Genomic DNA, 13,021 nt, shown 5'->3' with positions numbered 1-13,021 from the left:
TATAGAACTCATTCAGAAACCCAATAACTGGAGATTTGTGAGAAGGCAAAACTTGGGCTGCAGTGAGCTTAGGAAAGGGGGCCCTTTAAAAGTATGACTCTGCTATTCAATTGTCAGATGTTCAGAATTACTTAGAAAGGTCACTATATTATGCACTAAATCACTCTCTAATAGCTGACGAGTCAAAAAGGAAGCTCCCATCCCAATCTTTTACTTTATTGACAGATCGCTGAGCCTGGGCAACCTTCAGTCTATTAGTTAACAGTCTTTGTGCCTTTCCTGACTTCTCATTGCATGTTAATTTCAGAATAGACAACTGATGATCAATATCATCTTAATAAAGCTGTTCCAAATGCAACCCAGCCTATTGCAGCTCCACAAGTAAATCAAAGGAGCAAGTAGACTTATGTTGTGCCTCAAGCTGGGTCACAGTCATGCCACTGTAAAATCTGACCAAGCTTTTGAGAGGCCATACAGATTAAAAAAAAACAAACCCTAACAGTAGCCTTTAAGGCATCCAACACGTTAAATTTTTAATGTGCATTAAAAATGTTAATGTGATTAATGGCAGGTCTCCCTCCCCCACCTGCAACCATCCAGCACTGTTCTGTTTCCCTCCCCACTGGTATTAAATTAAACATTAGGGCTTTCCTGGGCTGCAGAAACTGGCTGCTGGGTCCTGGGTCAGCCTTGCTGCTGTGGGAAAAGCCAGCTGCCGGTTAGAAGAGCTCTTGAGGTGGCCAGTGGTGTGTGGAAAGCAAAATCACACAGCTTTAACCTGGTAGTGACTGTGGAGGTACGAGCCTATGGCACTCTGGGTCCGGGGCAAGGCAGAAGTGGCTCTGAGCAGCAGCATAGGGGCCCAGAAGAGGTGGCCCATTGTATATGGATTCAAGAAAACTTGAAACGAGTCTATAGGATCTCTAAGAGAGAGAGGAAGGGATAGTAGATGGTATGGATATCCTAACTTTATCAGCTGAGTTAATTGAGCACAGATCTGAATATCGGCTGGTGCCCAGTTAATTTCCGGGTGACAGCACATTCCCATATATTCTATGCTGGAGCCTGGAAATGGCCCAGCATTGAATGTCCTGGTGGCAGTTCAGTCTACTGCTGTCAGTGGCTTAAAATCGACTGACCACTGTTCCCTCTAAGCTCAGTGGTGCCCTCCAATCACATTGCTGCCTTTGGGGGTGCGGTGCTTCAATATTGTGTTTTCAAATGCTAGGAACTGGCAGGTTCTCTGGAGTCCTGCAGAGCTTGCTTGTTCCTCACTATTGAAAATGTGATAGTGAAACAGCACCTCCCACTGGCAGGAGTAAAGTGGAGGACTCCCACTCAGCTTAGAGGGAACAGTGCTGATGACCTCTGTGGACTAAATATTACCCCCACGTTTCTCTGTTTGTATTTTCTGTACTATAATAATAAAATACCCTTCACCTTTTTATTATACTATCCGATCCACTCAGGGCCTCCGCTCTAGGTGCCGCGCGCCGTTAGGCATTTTTCTCTTTACATCTAATTTTCTTCCCAGTTGCTAAAGTACCTCAGTCGTTTATGGCCCCTATTCACATTCTCTTCCTAGCCCTGTCCATTCCTAATCTTTTTCCTCATCCCCCTACCTCTCTCCGCTACAGGAAGTCACTGCCCATCCATCGATTTCATCACCTCACCTTCTCTCCTACCCTCTTCCTCCCTCTTGGCTTTTAATCTCCGTCTCTTTCTTCCCTCCATTTTGCCTTCCCCATTCCACCTAAATACCTCTCGCCTTCGACGCCTTCGTGGTCACACCTCTCCTACTCTCCTCCACTCTCTTTTGCTCCTTCTCTTACTCTCAGCCGGTGACATCAATCCCAATCCTGGCCCTCCTCACCAACTATTATCCCAACTCTACAGATCTCACCGCGCCCTCTCTAACCTCATCTCTATTCCTCTACTCCCCTCCTCTTCTCTGCCCTTCTCTTGCGCCCTATGGAATGCCTGCTCTATCTGTAACAAGCTCCCCTATATCCAGGACCTCTTATCTGGCGTCACCTCCATCTGCTTGCCATAACAGAAACCTGGCTCTGCCCTGATGACTCTGCTTCAGTCGCAGCCCTCTGCCATGGCTGTTATCTTTTTTCACATACTCCTCGCCCTGCTGGTCTCGGGGGTGTGTTGGACTACGTCTCTCTCCCTCCTCCAGATTTCAACCCCTTCTTCCACCTCAATCTCACTGTTTTTCCTCCTTTGAAATCCACTCCATCCGCCTTTTCTCTCCTCTGCCTCTTCGAATAGCGGTCATTTATCGTCCCCCTGATAAGTCCCTTTCATCCTTTCTCTGTGACTTTGATGCCTGGCTTGCCTTCTTCCATGATCCTTTCTCCCCCTCTCTCACCCTTGGTGACTTTAATATTCCTGCTAATGATCCTTCCAACTCTTATATTTCCAAGTTACTCGCTTTAACATCCTCCTTTAATCTCCAACTATGCTCCACCTCCCCCACTCATCAAAATGGTCACTGTCTTGATCTCATCTTCTCCTCCAACTGTTCACCCTCTAGTTTCCTTGCCTCTGATCTTCCCCTCTCTGATCACCATCTTATAACTTTCACAACTTAAATCTCCTCCCTCCAGTCTCGTCCTATCTTATCTAATTTATCTAGGAATCTTCACGATATTGACCCTTCATCTCTATCCTCCCATGTTTCAAACCTCCTCTCTACTGTGGCACCATCCACGTCTATCAACGAGGCTGTTTCTTCTTACAACAATACTCTATCCTCTGCCTTAGACACTCTTGCACCTTTGATGACCCGCCCTGTAAGGCGTACAAAACCCCAACCTTGGCTGACTTCTAATATCCGCTTCCTACGTTCCTGTACCCGCTCCGCCGAACGCCTCTGGCGAAAATCTCGGGCCCTTGCTGATTTCTTACACTTTAAGTTCCTTCTGACCTCCTTCCAATCTGCTCTTTTACGTGCCAAACAGGATTATTATATCCAAACTGACCAACTCTCTTGGCTCTAACCTCCTCTTCACCACATTGAACTCTCTCCTGAAGGTGCCCCTCCCCCAACTACCTCTTCATTATCTCCTCAGACCCTTGCTGAATTCTTTCACGACAAGGTTCAAAAGATAAACCTTGAATTCTCTACCTCGCCACCTCTCCCTCCACTAGTCCATTCCCCGTCTCTCTCTCTCCTTCTCCTCATTCCTTTTCCTCCTTTCCTGAAGTTACTATAGAGGAAACTACACTTCTCCTTTCTTCCTCAAAATGTACCACCTGTTCCTCTGATCCCATTCCCACCCACCTTCTTAATGCCATCTCACCTGCTCTTATTCCGTTTATCTGTCACATTCTCAACCTCTCACTTTCCACTGCAACTGTCCCTACTGCCTTTAAACATGTTGTGGTCACATCTCTCCTTAAGAAGCCTTCACTCGACCCTACTTGACCCTCTAATTACCGACCCATCTCCCTTCTCCCTTTTCTCTCCAAATTACTTGAGCATGCTGTTCACCACCGCTGCCTTGATTTTCTCTCCTCATATGCTATTCTTGACCCACTACAATCTGGTTTTCGCCCTCTCCACTCAACCGAAACTGTGCTTACTAAAGTCTCCAATGACCTATTACTGGCTAAATTCAGAGGTCTCTATTCCATCCTCATTCTTCTTGATCTTTCAGCTGCTTTTGACACTGTCGATCACAGCATACTCCTCGATACCCTGTCCTCACTTGGATTCCAGGGCTCTGTCCTTTCCTGGTTCTCTTCCTACCTCTCTCTCTGCACCTTCAGAGTTCACTCTGGTGGATCCTCTTCTACTTCTATCCCTCTGCCTGTCGGCGTACCTCAGGGTTCTTTTCTTGGTCCCCTCCTCTTTTCTATCTACACTTCTTCACTTGGTTCATTAATCTCATCCCATGGCTTTTCCTACCATCTCTATGCTGATGACTCCCAAATCTACCTTTCTACCCTGATATCTCACCTTGCATCCAAACCAAAGTTTCAGCATGCTTGTCTGACATTGCTGTCTGGATGTCTCAACGCCACCTGAAATTAAACATGACCAAAACTGAGCTTCTCATTTTCCCCCCCAAACCCATCTCCCCACTCCCCCCGTTTTCTATTTCTGTTGATGGCTCTCTCATTCTCCCTGTCTCCTCAGCTCGAAAACTTGGGGTTATCTTTGACTCTTCTCTCTCCTTCTCTTCTCTCTCCTTCTCTGCTCATATCCAGCAGACTGCCAAGACCTTTCGTTTCTTTCTATATAACATCCGTAAAACCCGCCCCTTTCTTTCTAAGCACTCTACCAAAACCCTCATCCACACCCTTGTCACCTCTCGTTTAGACTACTGCAATCTGCTTCTTGCTGGCTCCCACTTAGTCACCTCTCTCCTCTCCAATCGGTTAAAAAACTCTGCTGCCCGTCTCGTCTTCCGCCAGGGTCGCTTTACTCATACTACCCCTCTCCTCAAGTCGCTTCACTGGCTCCCTATCCGTTTTCGCATCCTGTTCAGACTTCTTCTACTAACCTATAAATGTACTCACTCTGCTGCTCCCCAGTATCTCTCCACACTCGTCCTTCCTACACCCCTTCCCGGGCACTCCACTCCATGGATAAATCCTTCTTATCTGTTTCCTTCTCCACTACTGCCAACTCCAGACTTCGCGCCTTCTGTCTCGCTGGCACCCTATGCCTGGAATAAACTTCCTGAGCCCCTATGTCTTGCCCCATCATTGGCCACCTTTAAATCTAGACTGAAAGCCCAACCTATTTAACATTGCTTTTGACTCGTAACCACTTGTAACCACTCGCCTCCACCTACCCTACTCTCCTCCTTCCTGTACACATTAATTGATTTGATTTGCTTTTTTTTTTTTTTGTCTATTAGATTGTAAGCTCTTTGAGCAGGGACTGTCTTTCTTCTATGTTTGTGCAGCGCTGCGTACGCCTTGTAGCGCTATAGAAATGCTAAATAGTAGTAGTAGTAGTAGTATGGAACTTGACTATATTGTTAAGATCTATGGTGAGAAAAGAGAATGTAGAATCGCAAATAGATTACTACTACCTAGCGAGAGAGAGAGAGAGAGTTGATGAATAGTAGTATTCCCTAAAGGAAGAAAAGGAGAGAGATTGAGACGGAAGAAGAGCCTGAGGACAACAGTAACAGCCTGATACTGACACTGTGGCCTACATTTTAAGATATTAGAACAAAAAAATTTATTTATTTGTTACATTTGTATCCCGCATTTTCTCACCTATTTGTAGGCTCAATGTGGCTTACATAGTACCTGAGAGGCGTTTGCAGATTCCAGTGTAAACAAATACAAAGTGATGCTGTGGTAAGATAAAGTTCATGTGATATAGCCACATTAGGGAATAGTACAACGGAAGAGTTGTGTTATGTCCATTACATACTTAGTTTGTTGTGTTGCAGAGATCAGGCATTTATGTTGGATTGGTAGGGTATGCCTTTTTAAACATGTTAGTTTTTAGTTTTTTTCCAGAAGTTTAGGTGGTCATACGTAGTTTTCAAGGCTTTTGGTAATGCGTTCTACAGTTGTGTGCTTATGTAGGAGAAGCTGGATGCGTAAGTTGATTTGTATTTGAATCCTTTGCAGCTTGGGTAGTGCAGATTTAGGTACATCTGTGTTGATTCGGATGCGTTTCTAGTTGGTAGGTCGATCGAGTCTGTCATGTATCCCGGGGCTTCACCGTAGATAATTTTGCGAACCAGAGTGCAGATTTTCAAAGCAATGCATTCTTTGATTGGGAGTCAGTTTAGTTTTTCGCGGAGGGGTTTTGCACTTTCAAATCGCATTTTTTCGAAGATAAGCCTAGCTGCCGTGTTTTGAGCGATCTGAATTTTCTTTAATGTTTGTTCTTTGCATCCCGCATAAATTCCATTGCAGTAGTCTACATAGCTTAAAATAACTTATGTAACAGAGAAGAAGGCAGATGACTGCAATTAAGTTGAAAGTTACCATGAGCCAGGATTAGACTGATATCTGCAGCTGAGAGAAGATGATGGATTAGAGAAACTTAGGTGTAATGGCTGTGACAAGGGCAAGATATTTTTACACAAATCCCTCAATCTACCATGATTCTGCGGCCATGGTAGATGCTGTAAATTTAGGCTTTTGCCATGGAATTGGCTAGTCTCTGTGGAACCACCATTATAGATCAGGAGCCAGACCAAAGATGAAGTGTTGTTTACAGCAAGTGGTAGCAGTAAAACCAGCCCTTTTCTCTATTGCCACCCCTTCCCCCACCATGATCCTGTTGTTTGCTCTAGGGCAGTGGTTTCCAAGCCTGGTCCTGGAGGCACCCCAGTCAGTCAGGTTTTCAGGATATCCACAATCAGGGGTGTGCTGGTAAATTTTTAACAACAGGCTCTTTCTCCGGACGTAGCCAGCTCTGCAGTTTGAAGGGCCAGGGGTGGCTGGGGTGGGGTGGAGGAGCAACACTTGTCTCTCTCTCCTCCCTCCCTTCGTGTGGGCACGCTAGGCATACCTTTGCTGGCAGCCAATAAATGGACTGCCACCATTCCCAACGTCTTGCTTTGAGCAGCATGCAGGAACTTCTCTCACATGCTCAAGAAGTCCCAGCCTGCTGCCCAGAGCTGGAAACAAGGAGCAGGGAGCAGCAGTAGTCTATTTACTTGGCTGGCAGGGCTCAGCATCCCCACCAGCAAAGTAAAAGATAATTCAGCAGGGGGCCCAAGCCCACATTTTGGGAGCCAGTTGTTAAAGTAGCCATGGAGGGCCCTACTTTAACAACCGGCTCCCCAAATTCTTAAAAATTAACAACCGGCTCTTGCAAGCCTGTGAGAGCCTGCTCCAGCACACCACTGCCCACAATGAATATTCATGAGAGAGCTTTGCATGCACTGCCTCCACTGTATGCAAATCTATCTCATGAATGTTCCTTGTGGATATGTGAAAACCTGACTGGCTGGAGTGCCTCCATAACCAGGTATAAGAAACACTGCTCTAAGGGCTTGCAGGAGGGTAGCAGTAGTACCATTGGGCCATGCCCTCCTCTTATCTTTTGAACATTCAGGCAGTGGTCAGGAAAGGAGAACCATGGTCAGTTGTGGCATTGAGAAGGGGGTTGTGGTGGTGGCAGTGGCAGATGGATAAGTAAAGAAAGTAACTAGGGGAATGTTGGGTGGAGATGGCACAGTAAAGGTTATAAGGAATGCTTAGGGAGCGGAGAGTGTTTGAGGGTTTATTGGCAAGGGGAGGGGGTGTGGAGGAGGTGACTGAGGAGATTTTATGATGGAAGTGTTTGAAGAAAAAGCTGGCATAATATCTGGGATGGAGATGTAAAGAAAAAATGGTTGAGGTAGAGGGAATGGATCAGAGAGGGTGTGGTTTTTAGTGAGGAGATTGTACAGAGAGAGAGTGAATGAGGTAATTAGAGGCAGTTGCAGGAAGAGAGTGATGTGATTCAAAGGGATGTGGAGAATGGAGGAAATGCACAGGGGTAGGTAAAGGCAGTGCGTTAGGGGATTTGAGGTGGGGAACAGGGATAGATAGGATTAGAGGTGATGCTGTAGTGTGACTGCCTGGCAATCAGAAGTGCTGTGCAGTGAGTGGGGACCGACTGGATGCAACAAGAAAGTGAGGGGATCTGGAGTTAAAGTGAAGGGACCATTCCTTCCCTTCTCAGTTCCAGGATTCCCACCTCTCCTTTCTTTTCCTCTCTTTACATCACTGCTAATCTTAGCTTTGTTCCAGAGCTGGTTGACTCATGATATACAGTGTGATAGAGAAGCAAAATACATGAATTATGTCTTGTTTCTTCTGGAGGCAAACAATCCAGAGTCAAACAAATCAATGTAATCTGACGAGGTATTTTATACAAGTAAGTCAGAGCCAAACTCAGGGATATGGTGTAAATTCTTTAGTCCAATTTTATAAATTCTATGGTATGTACGTATTCACAGTTCCTCTGTCCACTACCTGCAACACTATTGCAGCAAGCGGTCTTCACTGTGGATCAGACCTCCCTGTCTGTCCACTCTCTCTCAAAGGTGTACCTCTCCTGGCTACTACCTTGGGCTCCAAACAGGCTCTTTCCTGTTGTTGTTGGTCATAGAGTGGATGCATTTAAAGATCAGCAAGAGGAGCTTGAACTGAATACGGAAGCGGACAGGGAGCCAGTGAAGTGACTTGAGGAGTGGGCTAGTGTGGGCATAACGATTCTGGCGGAAAATAAGTCGTGCTGCAGAATTCTGAACAGACTAGAGAGGAGAGAGATGGCTGAGCGGAAGACCAGTGAGAAGTAAATTGCAATAGTCTAAGCGAGAAGTAACAAGGGTGTGGATAAGGGCTCTGGTGGCGTGTTCAGAAAGGAAGGGGCGAAGTTTGCTAATGTTGTAGTGTAGATAAAAACACCCAGAGACTGGAGGAACACAATCTTGTTTTCACTCAAGATTGTGTTCCTCCAGTCTCTGGGTGTTGTGGTCAACCTCCCACATTTTCTTTGGTTTTGGACTTTTCCGTGGGACCTTTGCGTTCTCCGCGTTTGCGGATTTTCTTGAGATCCTATTCTATAAAGAGAATTTGTGTGTCCTGATTCCATTATAGAATACTAGTGTAACCCAACTCTGGCACCCCTTACATTTATGCACCCACATTTACACCAGCATAGACTTGGCGTAACTGCAATTGTGTAAATGTGGCAGGGGAACATGCATACTTTACAGTATTCTGTAATTTACATGTGTAAGCGGGAGCCTGATCTATTGCCCAATAATACTTCCCAGACCTCTCACCCCACCCATCCACCTACCCACCTGTAGGCCTCCAGAGGACCTACCTTTAGCTCCCTGGTGGTGCAGTGGGGTCAGTCAGGCAGGAGTGAACACCACTACCCTTAGTAGCTCCCAGTAGAAAATGGCTGCTATATTCTCTAGTAGTCTCACAGTATTTCCCTTGCCCTTACAATCACTTTTAGAAAACTTTTATATAACCAGGGGTAACTGTAATTTTTGACACTGATCTCTCTGATTATAGACTTGCATTCCACTTCTTAAATGATAAATACACATGCATTTTTTGGTCCACTCAAACCATGCCCCCTTGCTGTGAACACATACTTCAGATTTATCCATGTAGGTCCTGGCTTTCTAAAATTCGGTTTTCCAAATTTATTTGGATATATGTTTAAAATTTACATGTGTAAATTGCAATAGGGGCTTTTAAAATAAGGACATAATGTGTTTATTCTTACGGTTCTGTGAAAGAGAAATGACTAATGAGTAAATAGAAGCAATAGCACATCCCCAGATTTGTTGCCATTCATATCAAATCTTCCTGAAATGAAACGAGGGATAATGCTTTCACTGGCTGTTAGGCTGGCAGTATCTCTTATTTATGTGACTGTACTGTAACCTTGTTACTTCATCAAACAGCTTCACTGAACTGTAGAGCTAATGTGTAGGAGGGTAATAAATGTTGCAGAAAAGTGGGATACTATAGGTGATATGTGTTTTGTAACCATGCCAACTATTCTTCTGGGTCTGCAATGAAGACATAGTTGTGAGCATTATCGACACTGATTGATTTATACTCCTCATAAAATCACACCATCCATTTTGTAAAACAACCACAGAGAGGCAATATTGGTTCCAGTAATAGATCTGAGCATTCTTATAGAAGTGATGTTTCCTGACATTCACTATTCTGGGCTTGTGTTAACTAAGGGGTCCTTTTACTAAGGTACGCTGAAAAATTGCCTGCGGTAATGTAGGCATGGGTTTTGGGCGCGCAAAGAATCATTTTGGATTCATCACAAAAAACTGTAAATCCACTCTCAATAGATGTGTGAATGGCTAAACTTTAGACAACAGCATGAGATAATCTTCAACTGCACTCCTCTTTTATGTGGGACCCCATTTCACTAGTTGCTTCATTAGAAGGAGCAAACATATACCCTAAATAAAGTAAACATACACAAACAAATATGTGTCACTATTAACTACCACCTTAATAATCCTATATAATAATCTCACTACCAACGTTCTGATGTGGGACTGCTTGTGTCCGTGGATCCTGGAGTTGCTGAGCTAGGCTCCGTAGCCAGGATGATGTCACTAACAGCTGATTCCCAGGCAGAGGGAGGAGTAAGGAAACACGCAGACCTGCCTGGGAATCAGCCGTCAGTGCGCCACTCCCTGCCACTTCGGAGCAAATGGCAGGGAGTGTCGCATCAAAAAACTACAAGCACCGCACCACAGAACACCCCCCCTCGACGCGTCACCCAACCGCCCCCCGGCACATCAAACACCCCTCCCCCCAAGCACATCAAACACCCCTCCCACCACCCGAAGCACATCAACACCCCCCCCCCCCGGCGCATCAAACCCCATCACCACCCACAGATGCCAGTAGTAACGCTGTCTGGCCGCTGCTGCTTCTCCTGTTGAGCAGCAGCAGCGGCCGCTACAAAAAGAAAATAAGCGATAAATGTTTTTAAACCCAGCCCAAATCATTCGCAAATGCCCGAGTCTTACAACGCAGTCTCTGCAGTCGCTCCTCCTCTCGTCTCCACGTCACTGCCCCTGGAGTAAGACCCCGGAGGGCACGCAGTGACGTGACAGGCGAGAGGAGAAGCGGCTGCAGAAACTGCGTTGTAAGACTCGGGCATTTGCGAATGATTTGGGCTGGGTTTAAAAACATTTATCGCTTCTTTTCTTTTTGTAGCGGCCGCTGCTGCTCAACAGGAGAAGCAGCAGCGGCCAGACAGCGTTACTACTGGCATCTGTGGGTGGCGATGGGGTTTGATGCGCCGGGGGGGGGGGGTGTTGATGTGCTTCGGGTGGTGGGAGGGGGTGTTTGATGTGCTTGGGGGGAGGGGGTGTTTGATGTGCCGGGGGGCGGTTGGGTGACGCGTCGAGGGGGGGGTGTTTCTGTGGTGCGGTGCTTGTAGTTTTTTGATGCGACAGAAACAGAATCCAGGTCAGCGAACGTGCCAGACTCGGAGACTGGCGCTAAAGGGGAGGGGACGGCAGTGCTGGGGGTGTGTGTCAAAAGTGGGGGGGGGGGGTCGGCGGGGCTGGGGGGCTAAAATGTACCCCATCACCTCAGGCTCTGGACTAGAGAGCTGCACGGTTTCCGTCCCCGCGGGAATCCCGCGGAACCCGCGGGATTCCCGCAGGGACGGAGGCAGTTCCTGCGGGGTTCCCGCGGGGACAGAGGCAGTTCCTGCGGGGTTCCCGCGGGGATGGAACCAGTTCTGTGGGCTTCCCGTGAAAGTGTAAGCTGCACCTGCACCAGCCTCTCATCTACCGAATACCAATTATTTGAGTGCTGTCTCCTCCTCCTCTTCTTCCTTGCTTTAACAGCATAAATGTGGAAAGTCTTCCATTAAGGAGGGGTAGTAGAGTCACAAATGATGACGGAATTCAAAAAGGCGTGGGATGAACACCAGAGGATCTCTAATTAGAAAATGGAAGTTATATTAAAAGCTAACCTTAAATGGCTGCATGTCTGTGGATGTGTCAAGTGATGCTTAGATGGCGACTCTGGCTGTGATGAACTAGAGCTGATACCTGGCAGACTTGTATGTTCTGTGTCTCATACATGGCAATCTGGTGTAGGATGGGCTGGAAAGGGCTTAGACAGCAACTTCAGTGGCTGGAACTTGAGGACAGTGCTGGACAGACTTTTACGGTCTGTGTCCCACAAATGAGAACATGAATAGGCTGGAGTGGGCTTTGATGGCAACTCCAGCAGTTGGAACATAAGGATGGGGCCAGATAGACTTCTGTGGTCTTTGTTCCAGAAACACGAAAGAAAAACCATAATCAAGTATATAATATCACACTCGTTGATTTAATGATGAATTGATCATGAGTGTGACTATTGGGCAGAGTGGATGGACCGTTCAGGTCTATTTGCTGTCACTTACTATGTTACTATTAATCCTCTTTGCTCCCAGGCTGGTGCACAGACCTCAGCTCTGACACAGGCATGAGAATCAGATGTCACCTGACCTACTGGCGCGTGCATGTGGCGGCCTCTCAGCACACACTGCCAGTGAATCAGAGACAAATCTTACATGTGTGCACCAGTGGTTCCAAGTTCCAACTTCCGTTCCTTCCTGCCTACAGTGCTGTGGCTCAAATCAAGAAAGAGACTGAGGGAGCTGACTGGAACTTTCTTTTATGTACTATTAATTCTTACGGGGGATGGGTGGGGATGGGTTTAAATTCTGCGGGGATGGGTGGGGACGGGTTGGATGGTTTAATTTTTGCGGGGATGGGTGGGGATGGGTAAGATTCCAGTGGGGTGGGTGGGGTACGGGTAAGATTCCAGCGGGACTGGCGGGGATGGGTAAGAGTCCTGTCCCCGTGCAACTCTCTACTCTGGACCCCCCTCCCCGCTGAAGTTGGCTATGCCCTGATCTGGAAGGTGAAAAAACAATGAGACAAGTTGGTGGCCATGGCCAGAAGATGCTAGGTTGCATAGAGAGGGGTAATAACCTGCAGAAGAAAGGAGGTCTTGATGCCCCTCTACAAGTCATTAGTGCGGCCCCCACTTGGAGTATTGTGTTCAGTTTGGAGACTGTATCTTGCTAAGGATGTAAAAAGACTCGAAGCGATGCAAAGAAAAGCTATAAAAATGGTATGGGATTTGCGTTTAAAGAAGTACAAGGAGAGCCATACTGACCCTGAACATGTATACCCTGGAGGAAAGGAGAAAGAGGGGGATATGATACAGACATTCAAATATTGAAAGGTATTAATCCGCAAACAAACCTTTTCCGGAGACAGGAGGCTGTAGAACCAGAGGACATGAATGAGATTGAAGGGGGGCAGACTCAGGAATAATGTCAGGAAGTATTTTTTCAAGGAGAGGGTGGTAGATACTTGGAATGCTCTCCCATGGGGGGGGGGGGGGGGTGGAGATGAAAACATAACAGAATTAAAAAATGCATGTGATAAACACAAAGGAATCCTGCTTAGAAGGCATGGATCCACAGAAGCTTAATGAAGATTGGTTGGCAACACTGATAATTTGGAAG

The sequence above is a fragment of the Microcaecilia unicolor genome, chromosome 3, assembly GCF_901765095.1.
Source record: "Microcaecilia unicolor chromosome 3, aMicUni1.1, whole genome shotgun sequence".
Lineage (NCBI taxonomy): Eukaryota > Metazoa > Chordata > Amphibia > Gymnophiona > Siphonopidae > Microcaecilia > Microcaecilia unicolor.
Note: the sequence above shows the minus strand (reverse complement) of the source record.